This window comes from Aethalodelphis obliquidens, unplaced genomic scaffold (genome assembly GCF_003676395.1).
Source record: "Aethalodelphis obliquidens isolate GAN/ISIS:26980383/991018 unplaced genomic scaffold, ASM367639v1 scaffold39, whole genome shotgun sequence".
Taxonomy (NCBI): Eukaryota; Metazoa; Chordata; class Mammalia; order Artiodactyla; family Delphinidae; genus Aethalodelphis; species Aethalodelphis obliquidens.
Genome location: NW_020837983.1, coordinates 417,608 through 432,423, shown reverse-complemented (window position 1 = coordinate 432,423; position 14,816 = coordinate 417,608).

Below are 14,816 nucleotides of genomic sequence, written 5' to 3'. Positions count from 1 at the left end.
AACCAAAAGAAAGCTGGAGTAGCAATTCTCATATCAGACAAAATAGACTTTAAAACAAAGACTATTAGAAGAGACAAAGAAGGACACTACATAATGATCAAGGGATCGATCCAAGAGGAAGATATAACAATTGTAAATATTTATGCACCCAACATAGGTGCACCTCAATACATAAGGCAAATACTGACAACCATAAAAGGGGAAATCGACAGTAACACATTCATAGTAGGGGACTTTAACACCCCACTTTCACCAATGGACAGATCATCCAAAATGAAAATAAATAAGGAAACACAAGCTTTAAATGATACATTAAACGAGATGGAGTTAATTGATATTTATAGGACATTCCATCCAAAAACAACAGAATACACATTTTTCTCAAGTGCTCATGGAACATTCTCCAGGATAGATCATATCTTGGGTCACAAATCAAGCCTTGGTAAATTTAAGAAAATTGAAATTGTATCAAGTATCTTTTCTGACCACAACGCCATGAGACTAGATATCAATTACAGGAAAAGATCTGTAAAAAATACAAACACATGGAGGCTAAACAATACACTACTTAATAATGAAGTGATCACTGAAGAAATCAAAGAGGAAATCAAAAAATACCTAGAAACAAATGACAATGGAGACACAACGACCCAAAACCTGTGGGATGCAGCAAAAGCAGTTCTAAGGGGGAAGTTTATAGCAATACAAGCCCACCTTAAGAAGCAGGAAACATCTCGAATAAACAACCTAACCTTGCACCTCAAGCAATTAGAGAAAGAAGAACAAAAAAACCCCAAAGCTAGCAGAAGGAAAGAAATCATAAAAATCAGATCAGAAATAAATGAAAAAGAAATGAAGGAAACAATAGCAAAGATCAATAAAACTAAAAGCTGGTTCTTTGAGAAGATAAACAAAATAGATAAACCACTAGCCAGACTCATCAAGAAAAAAAGGGAGAAGACTCAAATCAATAGAATTAGAAATGAAAAAGGAGAGGTAACAACTGACACTGCAGAAATAAAAGAGATCATGAGAGATTACAACAAGCAACTCTATGCCAATAAAATGGACAATCTGGAAGAAATGGACAAATTCTTAGAAATGCACAACCTGCCAAGACTGAATCAGGAAGAAATAGAAAATATGAACAGACCAATCACAAGCACTGAAATTGAAACTGTGATTAAAAATCTTCCAACAAAGAAAAGCCCAGGACCAGATGGCTTCCCAGGCAAATTCTATCAAACATTTAGAGAAGAGCTAACACCTATCCTTCTCAAACTCTTCCAAAATATAGCAGAGGGAGGAACACTCCCAAACTCCTTCTACGAGGCCACCATCACCTTGATACCAAAACCAGACAAGGATGTCACAAAGAAAGAAAACTACAGGCCAATATCACTGATGAACATAGATGCAAAAATCCTCAACAAAATACTAGCAAATAGACCAACAGCACATTAAAAGGATCATACACCATGATCAAGTGGAGTTTATTCCAGGAATGCAAGTATTCTTCAATATACGCAAATCTATCAATGTGATAAACCATATTAACAAACTGAAGGAGAAAAACCATATGATCATCTCAATAGATGCAGAGAAAGCTTTTGACAAAATTCAACACCAATTTATGATAAAAACCCTGCAGAAAGTAGGCATAGAGGGAACTTTCCTCAACATAATAAAGGCCATATATGACAAGCCCACAGCAAACATCATCCTCAATGGCGAAAAACTGAAAGCATTTCCACTAAGATCAGGAACAAGACAAGGTTGCCCACTCTCACCACTCTTATTCAACATAGTTTTGGAAGTTTTAGCCACAGCAATCAGAGAAGAAAAGGAAATAAAAGGAATCCAAATCGGAAAAGAAGAAGTAAAGCTGTCACTGTTTGCAGATGACATGATAATCTACATAGAGAATTCTAAAGATGCTACCAGAAAACTACTAGAGCTAATCAATGAATTTGGTAAAGTGGCAGGATACAAAATTAATGCACAGAAATCTCTGGCATTCCTATATACTAATGATGAAAAATCTGAAAGTGAAACCAAGAAAACACTCCCATTTACCATTGCAACAAAAAGAATAAAATATCTAGGAATAAACCTACCTAAGGAGACAAAAGATCTGTATGCAGAAAATTATAAGACACTGATGAAAGAAATTAAAGATGATACAAATAGATGGAGAGATATACCATGTTCTTGGATTGGAAGAATCAACATTGTGAAAATGACTCTACTACCGAAAGCAATCTATAGATTCAATGCAATCCCTATCAAACTACCACTGGCATTTTTCACAGAACTAGAACAAAAAATTTTGCAATTTGTATGGAAACACAAAAGACCCCGAATAGCCAAAGCAATCTTGAGAACGAAAGAAGGAACTGGAGGAATCAGGCTCCCAGATTTCAGACTATACTACAAAGCTACAGTTATCAAAACGGTATGGTACTGGCACAAAAACAGAAAGATAGATCAATGGAACAGAATAGAAAGCCCAGAGATAAACCCACGCACATATGGTCACCTTATCTTTGACAAAGGAGGCAGAAATGTACCGTGGAGAAAGGACAGCCTATTCAATAAGTGGTGCTGGGAAAACTGGACAGCTACATGTAAAAGTATGAAGTTAGATCACTCCCTAACACCATACACAAAAATAAGCTCAAAATGGATTAAAGACCTAAATGTAAGGCCAGAAACTATCAAACTCTTAGAGGAAAACATAGGCAGAACACTCTATGACATAAATCACAGCAAGATTCTTTCTGACCCACCTCCTAGAGTAATGGAAATAAAAACAAGAGTAAACAAATGGGACCTAATGAAACTTAAAAGCTTTTGCGCAGCAAAGGAAACCATAAAGAAGACCAAAAGACAACCCTCAGAATGGGAGAAAATATTTGCAAATGAAGCAACTGACAAAGGATTGATCTCCAAAATTTATAAGCAGCTCATGCAGCTTAATAACAAAAAAACAAACAACCCAATCCAAAAATGGGCAGAAGACCTAAATAGACATTTCTCCAAAGAAGATATACAGAGTGCCAACAAATACATGAGAGAATGCTCAACATCACTAATCATGAGAGAAATGCAAATCAAAACTACAATGAGATATCATCTCACACCAGTCAGAATGGCTATCATCAAAAAATCTAGAAACAATAAATGCTGGAGAGGGTGTGGAGAAAAGGGAACCCTCTTACACTGTTGGTGGGAATGTAAATTGATACAGCCACTGTGGAGAACAGTATGGAGGTTCCTTAAAAAGCTACAAATAGAACTACCATATGACCCAGCAATCCCACTACTGGGCATATACCCTGAGAAAACCATAATTCAAAAAGAGTCATGTACCAAAATGTTCATTGCAGCTCTATTTACAATAGCCCAGAGATGGAAACAACCTAAGTGTCCATCATCGGATGAATGGATAAAGAAGATGTGGCACATATATACAATGGAATATTACTCAGCCATAAAAAGAGACGAAATTGAGCTATTTGTAATGAGGTGGATAGACCTAGAGTCTGTCATACAGAGTGAAGTAAGTCAGAAAGAGAGAGACAAATACCGTATGCTAACACATATATATGGAATTTTAAAAAAAAAATGTCATGAAAAACCTAGGGGTGAAACAGGAATAAAGACACAGACTTACTAGAGAATGGACTTGAGGCTATGGGGAGGGGGAAGTGTAAACGGTGACAAAGCGATAAAGAGGCATGGACATATATACACTACCAAACGTAAGGTAGATAGCTAGTGGGAAGCAGCCGCATAGCACAGGGAGATCAGCTTGGTGCTTTGTGACCGCCTGGAGGGGTGGGATAGGGAGGGTGGGAGGGAGGGAGACGCAAGCGGGAAGAGATATGGGAATATATGTATATATATAACTGATTCATTTTGTTGTGAAGCTGAAACTAACATACCATTGTAAAGCAATTATACTCCAATAAAGATGTTAAAAAAAAAAAAAAAGAAAATAAATAAGGAAACACAAGCTTTAAATGACACAATAGACTGGATAGATTTAACTGATATTTATAGGACATTCCAACCAAAAAGAACAGAATACACTTTCTTCTCAAGTGCTCATGGAACATTCTCCAGGATAGATCATATCTTGGGTCACAAATCAAGCCTTGGTAAATTTAAGATAATTGAAATCATATCAAGTATCTTTTCTGACCACAACGCTATGTGACTAGATATCAATTACAAGAAAACATCTGTAAAAAATACAAACACATGGAGGCTAAACAATACACTACTTAATAAGCAAGAGATCACTGAAGAATTCAAAGAGGAAATAAAAAAATACCTACAAACAAATGACAATGAAAACACGATGACTCAAAACCTATGGGATGCAGCAAAAGCAGTTCTAAGAGGGAAGTTTATAGCAATACAATCCTACCTTAGGAAACAACAAACATCTCAAATAAACAACCTAAACTTACACCTAAAGCAATTAGAGAAAGAAGAACAAAAAAACCCCGAAGTTAGCAGAAGGAAAGAAATCATAAAGATCGGATCAGAAATAAATGAAAAAGAAATGAAGGAAATGATAGCAAAGATCAATAAAACTAAAAGCTGGTTCCATGAGAAGGTAAACAAAATGAAAAAACTATTAGGCAGAATCATCAAGAAAAAAAGGGAGAAGACTCAAATCAATACAATTAGAAACTAAAAAGGAGAAGTAACAATTGACACTGCAGAAATACAAAGAATCATGAGAGATTACTGCAAGCCACTCTATGTCAATAAAATGGACAAACTGGAAGAAATGGACAAATTCTTAGAAATGCACAACGTTCTGAGACTGAAGCAGAAAGAAATAGAAAATATGAATAGACCAATCACAAGCACTGATATTGAAACTGTGATTAAAAATCTTCCAACAAACAAAAGCCCAGGACCAGATGGCTTCACAGGTGAATTCTATCAAACATTTAGAGATGAGCTAACACCTATCCTTCTCAAACTCTTCCAAAATTTAGCAGAGGGAGGAGCACTCCCATACTTATTCTATGAGGCCACCACCACTCTGATACCAAAACCAGACAAAGATGTCATAAAGAAGGAAAACTAGAGGCCAATATCACTGATCAACATAGATGCAAAAATCCTCAACAAAATACTAGCAAAGAGTATCCAACAGCACATTAAAAGAATCATACACCATGATCAAGTTGGGTTTATCCCAGGAATGCAAGGATTCGTCAATATATGCAAATCAATCAATGTGATACACCATATTAACAAATTGAAGGAGAAAAATCATATGATCTTCTCAATCAATGAAGAGAAAGCTTTCAACAAAATTCAACACCCGTTTATGATAAAAACCCTGCAGGGCTTCCCTGGTGGCGCAGTGGTTGAGAGTCTGCCTGCCGATTCAGGGGACTCAGGTTCGTGCCCTGATCCAGGAAGGTACCACATGCCACGGAGCGGCTGGGCCCGTGAGCCATGGCCGCTGAGCCTGCGCGTCCGGAGCCTGTGCTGAGCAACGGGAGAGGCCACAACAGTGAGAGGCCCGAGTACCACAAAACAAACAAACAAACAAAAATAAACAAACAAACCAACCCTGCAGAAGGCAGGCATAGAGGGAACTTTCCTCAACATAATAAAGGCCATATATGACGAACCCACAGCCAACATCTTCCTCAGTGGTGAAAAACTGAAACCATTTCCACTAAGATCAGGAAAAAAAGAATGTTGCCCACTCTCACCACTATTATTCAACATAGTTTTGCAAGTTTTAGCCACAGCACTCAGAAAGAAAAAGAAATAAAAGGTATCCAAATTGGAAAAGAAGAAGTAAAGCTGTCACTGTTTGCAGATAATATGATACTATACATAGAGAATCCTAAAGATGCTACCAGAAAACTACTAGAGCTAATCAATGAATTTGGTAAAGTAACAGGATGCAAAATTAATGCACAGAAATCTCTAACATTCCTATACACTAATGATGAAAAATCTGAAAGTGAAATTAAGAAAACACTCCTATTTACCATTGCAAAAAAGGAATAAAATATCTAGGAATAAACCTACCTAAGGAGACAAAAGACCTGTATGCAGAAAACTATACAACACTGATGGAAGAAATTAAAGATGATACAAAGAGATGGAGAGGTATACCATGTTCTTAGATTGGAAGAATCAACATTGTGACAATGACTCTACTACCCAAAGCAATCTACAGATTCAATGCAATCCCTATGAAACTATCAATGGCATTTTTCACAGAACTAGAACAAAAAATTTCACAATTGGTATGGGAACACAAAAGACCCTGAAAAGCCAAAGTAATCATGAGAAAGGAAAATGGAGCTTGAGGAATCAGGCTCCCTGACTTCAGACTATAGTACATAGCTACAGTAATCAAGACAGTATGGTACTGGCACAAAAACAGAAATATAGATCAATGGAACAGGGTAGAAAGCCCAGAGATAAACCCATGCACATATGGTCACCTTATCTTTGATAAAGGAGGCAAGAATATACAGTGGAGAAAAGACAGCCTCTTCAATAAGTGGTGCTGGGAAAATTGGACAGCTATATGTAAAAGAATGAAATTAGAACACTCCCTAACACCATACACAAAAATAAACTCTAAATGGATCAAAGACCTAAATGTAAGGCCAGACACCATCAAACTCTTAGAGGAAAACATAGGCAGAACACTCCATGACATAAATCACAGCAAGATCCTTTTTGACCCACATCCTAGAGAAATAGAAATAAAACCAAAAATAAACAAATGGGACCTAATGAAACTTAAAAGCTTTTGCACAGCAAAGTAAACCATAAGGAAAATGATAAGACAACCTCAGAGTGGGAGAAAATATTTGCAAATGAAGCAACTGACAATGAATTAATCTCCAAAATTTACAAGCAGCTCATGCAGCTCAATATCAAAAAAACAGACAACCCAATCCAAAAATGGGCAGAAGACCTAAATAGACATTTCTCCAAAGAATGTATACAGATTGCCAAGAAACACATGAAAGAATGCTCAACGTCATTAATCATTAGAGAAATGCAAAACAAAACTACAATGAGATATCATCTGACACCAGTCAGAATGGCCATCATCAAAAAATCTACAAATAATAAATGCTGGAGAGGGTGTGGAGAAAAGGGAACCCTCTTGCACTGTTGGTGGGAATGTAAATTGATACAGCCACTATGGAGAACAGTATGGCGGTTCCTTAAAAAACTAAAAATAGAACTACCATACCATCCAGCAATCCCACTACTGGGCATATACCCTAAGAAAACCATAATTCAAAACGAGTCATGTAGCAAAATGTTCATTGCAGCTCTATTTACAATAGCCAGTTCATGGAAGCAACCTAAGTGTCCATCAACAGATTAATGGATAAAGAAGATGTGGCACATATATACAATGGAATAATTCTCAGCCATAAAAAGAAACGAAATTGAGTCATTTGTAGTCAGATGGATGGCCATAGAGTCTGTCATACAGAGTGAAGTAAGTCAGAAAGAGAAAAACAAATACCATAGGCTAGCACATATATATGGAATCTAAGAAAAAAAGAAAATGGTCATTAAGAACCTAGAGGCAAGATGGGAATAAAGACTCAGATCTGCTAGAGTGGACTGGAGGATATGGGGAGGGGGAAGGTTAAGCTGTGACAAAGTGAGAGAGTGGCATGGACATATATACACTACCAAACGTAAAATAGATAGCTAGTGGGAAGCAGCCGCATAGCACAGGGAAATCAACTCAGTTCTTTGTGACCACCTAGTGGGGTGGGATAGGGAGGGTGGGAGGGAGGGAGATGCAAGAGGGAAGAGATATGGGAACATATGTATATGTATAACTGATTCACTTTGTTATAAGGCAGAAACCAGCACATTGTAAAGCAAGTATACTCCGATAAAGATTTAAAAGAAAAAACTCAGTGGAAAATAAAATGCAATTGGTGACTTATAAATAACAGAATGACAGATTTTAATGTTTGGCTTCTCAACTAGTTTAGTCATAGTAACTCATTTGCTCATTTTCTAGCTACTCAAGTAGGTCATTTACAAGATCAAAGGAACATGAATTTTCATTAGATTGATCAAAAGAAGCCAGATATTTTCTTTCTTTCAAACATACCCATTAACTTTAGTGGAAAGAACATATTTATGCCATTGAATATGTTTTCTTTGTTAGTCCGCTCAAAGAAACATTATGAAAATATTGGGACATTTTCATTTATGCTAAAATTTTACTAAAACTACAAAAAGATATGCACATTTTTTCATACACAAAGAAGTACATCTGACAGTGTATATTAGCCTATATACAATATAAATCTATGAAATGAAATCAACTAGCCAAGTGAATCTTTTAAATAAATGTCTATGTCTAACAGTGTAAAAGCCTTTTAAGTTCCAAACATACATTTACTGCCTTAAATGCAACACAGTCTGCTGTGTAAATAATGTGTATATTTTTGGAAGTTCATAGTTATATAATTATCCTTGAAATCAATCTCAAGTTTCATCTTGGTAGGCTAACAAAAAAGATTTGTATGAAAAATATAATGAATATCTATTTAAAACAGTATATTTATAAGTTTCTCCAATAGCAGAAATATTAAATGAAATATTTTTATCTAAAAGATATGGGACTCTGTGTATGGATTCATTTTGCATAATCAACTTAGTTCCATAAACAAACTTTTGGTTGTTGATTTCTCTCTATTTAGTAAACTAATTTGTAGGTGTAACCCAAAGTTATAGTTTAATTTTCCAAAGCAATATTCCTAACACCTAAGTCTACCCAATAACCAAGTGCCCATCTATCATTTTAATTAAATAAGGAAAAAAGAGCCAATTTGATTTTTAAAAATTAGCTAAACAGTTGTTTGATCTTACAAGCCAAATAATAGGGTTCTTCTGTAGTTTCTGCTGTCAAATTTCTCTGGCTTTGGTTCACTCTATCTAATTGTCTCAGGATAAAGTTCTTTGTTAGATTGGATTATTGAGAGGTATTGTGGAGCAATGGAAGCACACAATAAATTTTATGTTAGTTGATTACGACAAGGAAGATAGGAGGAGAAGGAAGAGAACACCAACAGAAACACTTGCACCTTCTCATTTAAATCTTTCAACAGCTTAGGCAAATCTTATTATCCCTGTATTACAAATGAGGAAACAGGAGTAAGAGAAGTAAAATAATTTTTCCAAAGTCACAAAGGTGATAAATGTTGAATTCAAGTTTTAAACCTGAGTTTCTGACCGCAAACCAGGGCTTTTTCCCTCTTTACCATGCTGCTTCCACCAGGCTCAAACCAGTCAGTACAGTGTAGACATTTTCAGCAATATGGATTTATTTCATCTCTAGATCTATTTTAATGTTACATATGAATCACTCTAAGAAACTAATGTCGATATGTGGAAACCTGGTTAACAAGAAACAGAACTCAGATTGAAATCTAAGGATTGGATCTGGAAACAACCCACCTCTTCCATACACTTGGCTAATAAACCTTTCAAATTCTCTATAGTGACCAAAAAAAAAAAAAATTTAAGAGAATGAAACTTCCTATCCCCAGTATAAGATGGTTGATTAAACTTCAAGGTAGCTTGGGAGAAATTGCTTTGTCTATCTCAGACTCAGTTTCCTCAGCAAGAAAGGATGCTAGATATTGGGTATTTTATTGCTATCTCTATTTTTGCTAAGGAGACGAGGGACCTAAGTTAGACACTGGGGGAAATTATGACATCCTAAGTAAAATCTCTCCCACTCAAGAGTTTTAAAAAAAATAAAAATAGCTTATGTTTTGCCCCAAAGTCACCAAAATTTGATGAAAGAAAAGGAGAAAAGGTAAGTTTAAGCTACCTGATTCTCTCCTGGGATCAACTACTCCTCTGGGATTCCAGTCAGTTACTTCTTTTGTGGCACTTTAGTGCATGAAGGAGTTACTGCATCTTGTTAGAGGGAACAATTTTTCTATCTCTCTGATTACTCCTAGTACATTGGTTTGTTTTGAACTCTGAATAAAAGTGTTGTAGCCTATATTATTCCAGGTTCCCACTGGCTGCAGTACTTTGCCAATTTCTCACTGAGCAATGTAATCTCAACTTTTTTCCATCAGTAAGAGATCACAGGTTGGAGAAACTCACTTGCTAATTTGCATTAGTGGTGATAGGGACTATTGAAAATCACCAGATTTTATATATTAGAAGATATCTAAGCAAACTTGATTAATACTCACTAAATATATTTTTTCTGAGAAACTGCTTACTTTGAATTATTTACATAAATATTCTTTGCACTCACTGTACCATGATAGTGAAATATCACCAAGTTTTAGAAACACTTTAAATCATTTAATCTTTTCTAAGCAATGGAGTGAGACACTCAATTCTTTTCTTAGCAATGGGGCAAGACATTGTGTATTTGTTTTCTCCAACAGAGCAAGAACAGGAAAAAGATTTAAATTCTACTTATAAGGGAAACTTCATTTTAAATGAAGGTCATTAAACACTGAAATAAGGATTGGGAAAGGTCAAAATAGAACAAAGATGTGTTTTAACTAGAGAATAGACTATCTCCTGGAAGGATTCAGTTATGGTTCAAGGACCATCAATTCCTATAAATTTAAAAAGTCTTAATCTGCATCAACATATTAAAAGATGGTCTATTCTTACCTCTTCAATTTATAGGCAAGGAAACTGAGAGAGAAGGATAAAATGACTCCTACTGAAATTAGAATTCATGGGTCAAACTTAAATTTTTCACCTTGGAAAATACATTTTCACAGCTATGGTTGACAAAAATAAATAAAATAAACAAAAACATGTTACTTGAGGTTTGGGGAACATGGGTTGAAGAGTTAATGAAAGCTCAAATAACACTGCTATATCACTCACAAAAATATTGAAGTTACATTTCTGTCCTTACCCTTTTCTCTTTATATAAAATTACTCCTTTTGTATCACTCTATGACCTGTATTCTTCAGAGACCTGATTATATAACCAGTGGCACAGCTTGCTTAGATTTCAGAGTTTGTATTAAATAAAAAGGACTTTGAACTCCATATTTAGGGATATATGAAAGAAACACAAATTTCAAATGTGTACCTCCTCAAGTTTTGAAATTAACTTTTAGAACTAGGTCAAAGGAGTTGATTTTGTCTTTAATTTGATGGATGGGTTTCTAGAAGAGTTAGCAATGAGTCATCCAATCTAAATTTAAATTCATGCTGTTATTTGGATTAAAGATATTTCAGACTGTTATCAAGGGATTCATTTAATAAGGGCTTTTTAAATAAAATTCACAGCAATGAAAATATATAGAAAAAAATCTAAAAATATACATTTATTTTATGGCAAAATTGTACAAGGAGAAACATAAGGTATTTTAACATGTAAGACTAAAATAATAATAATAACAACAAAAACAAGACAAGAAAATGGTGTTTTCACTACAAAAGTGAGAAATTGACAAGAAGAAAACATTGGGTCAAAGTTTTGATATACATAAAGTTACATATGTATACTGTTAAAAACAAGAAAACAGGTCCAAACTGGAGTTGCTTATGTTAAGCCCTACATCACCAAACCAAGACTTCAGTACAGTTTCTAGTCTCCCAGAAATGAAATCTTAAACCAATCAATCAGGAATCTCCTGATCAGCACTAGTTAGGTCATCTGCCTGAAAGATTCCTGCTATGCCCTAAAGGAAAGTAAGCTTCCAGTAACCAACCTGCCTTTTTGATTAGTGCAACTTCCCTGTTCCTCCTCCTTTCTGCCCATAAAAGTCTTTCATTTTATACAACTCCTCGAAGCTCCTTTCTATCTGCTAGATTGCATGCTGCCTGATTCTAATGAATTTTTGCTCAAATAAACTCAGAAGTTTTAATATGCTTCAGTTTATCTTGTAACAGCTCTGATGTCAGAAAAGGGAACCAAAGAAGAACCTGACAGCCTGCAGGAGCAATGAGCAACCAGATAGAGATACCTGTTGAGCCCCTTGAGTTCACTGCTTTCTGGAGGTGATGGGTAAGTCCCTCTCCAATCCTAGGTCTGTAGCTTTTGCATTAGGAGCTTTCAAACTTTATTTGAACATTTATTTTTCTGGACTGGGTCCAGAAATCAGCCAGAGTTGAACTGGGTTTGACTTAGAAACCAGACTGGGTACAACTTAAGCTGAGCTGGACCCAGTGTAAGACCTTGGGTGAATAAAAATTTGTTTTAAATCTGAACAAGCATGATTACCTTACCAAAGATAATCTTGAATTACAGTGGCCTTAGTGGAGAACTTCTAACCTAGATAAGCTTACCCATTTATGAGATGCCCTAGAGAAAACGGGGTCTCAGCAAACCACTCACCATAAAGTGTGGAGGGAAATTACTTTTTCTCTACAGTTTATGGTGATTAAGATAAGACCCACTGGGACACCCCACTCACACCAGAGCCTGCAGACAGTGGGAAAACTGGCAGAAACTGGCAAAGGGTGAGAATTCTTACCAAAGCTTTCCCAGATTTCTATCTGTGGTGCTTGGTCAAGAAAGGGTGCTTTGTGACCACCTAGAGGGGTGGGACAAGGAGGGTGGGAGGGAGGGAGACTCAAGAGGGAAGAGATATGGGGACATATGTATATGTATAACTGATTCACTTTGTTATAAAGCAGAAACTAACACACCATTGTAAAGCAATTATACTCCAAGATGTTTAAAAAAAGAAAAAAGGAAGGAAGGTAAAATGTCACTTTGTCCCTTCCTTTCCAAATTCAGGTTGACAGGCTGTTAGAGGAGGTCACCAAGAGAATATGACTTCTGGTGACCCCAGAGTTTGACATGGGCAATGAGAGGCTCCTCATACCTTTTTCTGCCCTTGGAATGTATGGTTGGCCCATCATTCCCACAGTGGGAACCTTTTTCAATGATGCAACCTTGAGAGAAATGTGTTGTTGAGACCATCTGGGCAGTGTTCTTGACTGAACCCAGTTAAGGTCTCTATGTAAACTTTTAAGATTCTGGTGGGTGAGGGCAAAGATCTACTCAATTTATAGCCACTAAAGACAACCCTTGTATGTAAGTTCCTTTGCTTATTAAACCTTCCTCCTACCTATTTGGAGTGATCTGCCTCTTTCTTCAGTCTCTCCCTGCCCTCCATGTAGGGTAGGCCAGTTTTAGATATCACCCGGAAGCTCCCAAGTTTTCAAACCAACAATTGGTAAGAAGGCCAGGAGACAAACAAACAAAAAAAGGGGTCTTAGAAAAGAGGCACGTGGTGGGGAGGAATCCCAAGTTGGTCATCAACCTCTATGTGAGGGAGGGTGGCCCATACACTAGATGCTTGTGGACCACTGAGTGAGTATGGGACACCCCAAAAAAGCCAGCTGGTTTGATGTACTTGTTTGAGGAACTGCTGCAAATTAGGGAACTGAATGGTTACAAGTGGGTTGGCTTCTACTGTGAGCAGGTCTGTGGCCACTGATGCTTAACTAGAGGCTGATACTCAAGTTAGAAAGTTGGAAGAAGAGCTGAGGTTAGAGAAGGATGTGCAGTTGTCTCTGCTAGCTTCAGGGCTGGCAGACAAGGTGGGAGAGCAGGGCTGGCAGACAAGGTGGGCTGGCAGACAAGGTGGGTCTTCAATAAATTGAAGACCCTAATATGCCATTTTGCAAAGCTAAGGAGGGTACAATCTGCTGCAAATTACTGTCTGAGTACTTGTGACAAAGCACTGATTGGGATGCTAAGCACTGACAAAGCCTGATTGGGATGCTAAGAGGTGGAATCCCTAGGAAAGTGAGGAGAGTGAAGGGGAGGATGTTGTGGTGATTGACAGTAAACACCCCATGCTAAAGGAAAGCAAAAGCACAGCAACAACCCAACCAGCAGGGAAGCTCCAATTCAGGAAACATTCAAAATGAGAGAATATATTCCTGTTGAGCTTATTATAACTGCCAAGTTCCGGCAAGAGTATCCAGGCACAGTTAGTACAGCTATGGAATATGGAGTGGGGCAGTGGAGAAGGGCAAAGGTGAGGATATAGTACTTGTCTGACAAGCAGGATGTAAGAAAATGAACATTATCACACAGCCTGACCTTAGGCAGCACCTGCATGGAGCTGGGGAGAGGGAGGAGGAGAGCAGTGTTCAAGGTACTCACTCCCTTATAGATTGGATTATCCTAGCCTGCACGGAGAGTTGGCCCAATGAAGGGGATCTCCCTGGCCATGTGGCACCCTAGAAATCTATGGAGGAGGTAAAACAAATTCTTAGGGAGTTAAGAATGAGACAGGCCATCTATGATCCTGTCTTTGAAGGTCCTGATCTGGCCACATTCACTGCAGGAATGAAAGCCAGATACTTCACAATCCCCAGCACCTGGTGTGGGATGCTGATATCCATGGTAAGCTCAGTTATGGGATGAGACATTTATGATGTGAGTGACCATTGCTGATCTGGGGTAAATTGACAAATCCCTAGGTACAGGTATGCGCTGCAGGAAAGACCCAAGACAGAGAGAGAGCTGGAAAAACCAAAGACTATCCTAATCGGCTGTAAAGGGTCTGGCCAACTTTTAAAATTTTTAATATGCCTTAGCTCATCTCTTAACATTTCACATATATCTATATGTATCTATATATAGATATAAATATGTATACATAAATATTCATAGTTTGTGTGTGTGTATGTACAGATTAAATCCTGTTCATTCTAATTCTCATCATGTGTCAATTTTCTCACTGAATCTTAAATTTTATATTATTAGGGCATTCTTGTTAACCAACAATGTTTCTAATCAGGCTATGACTTCT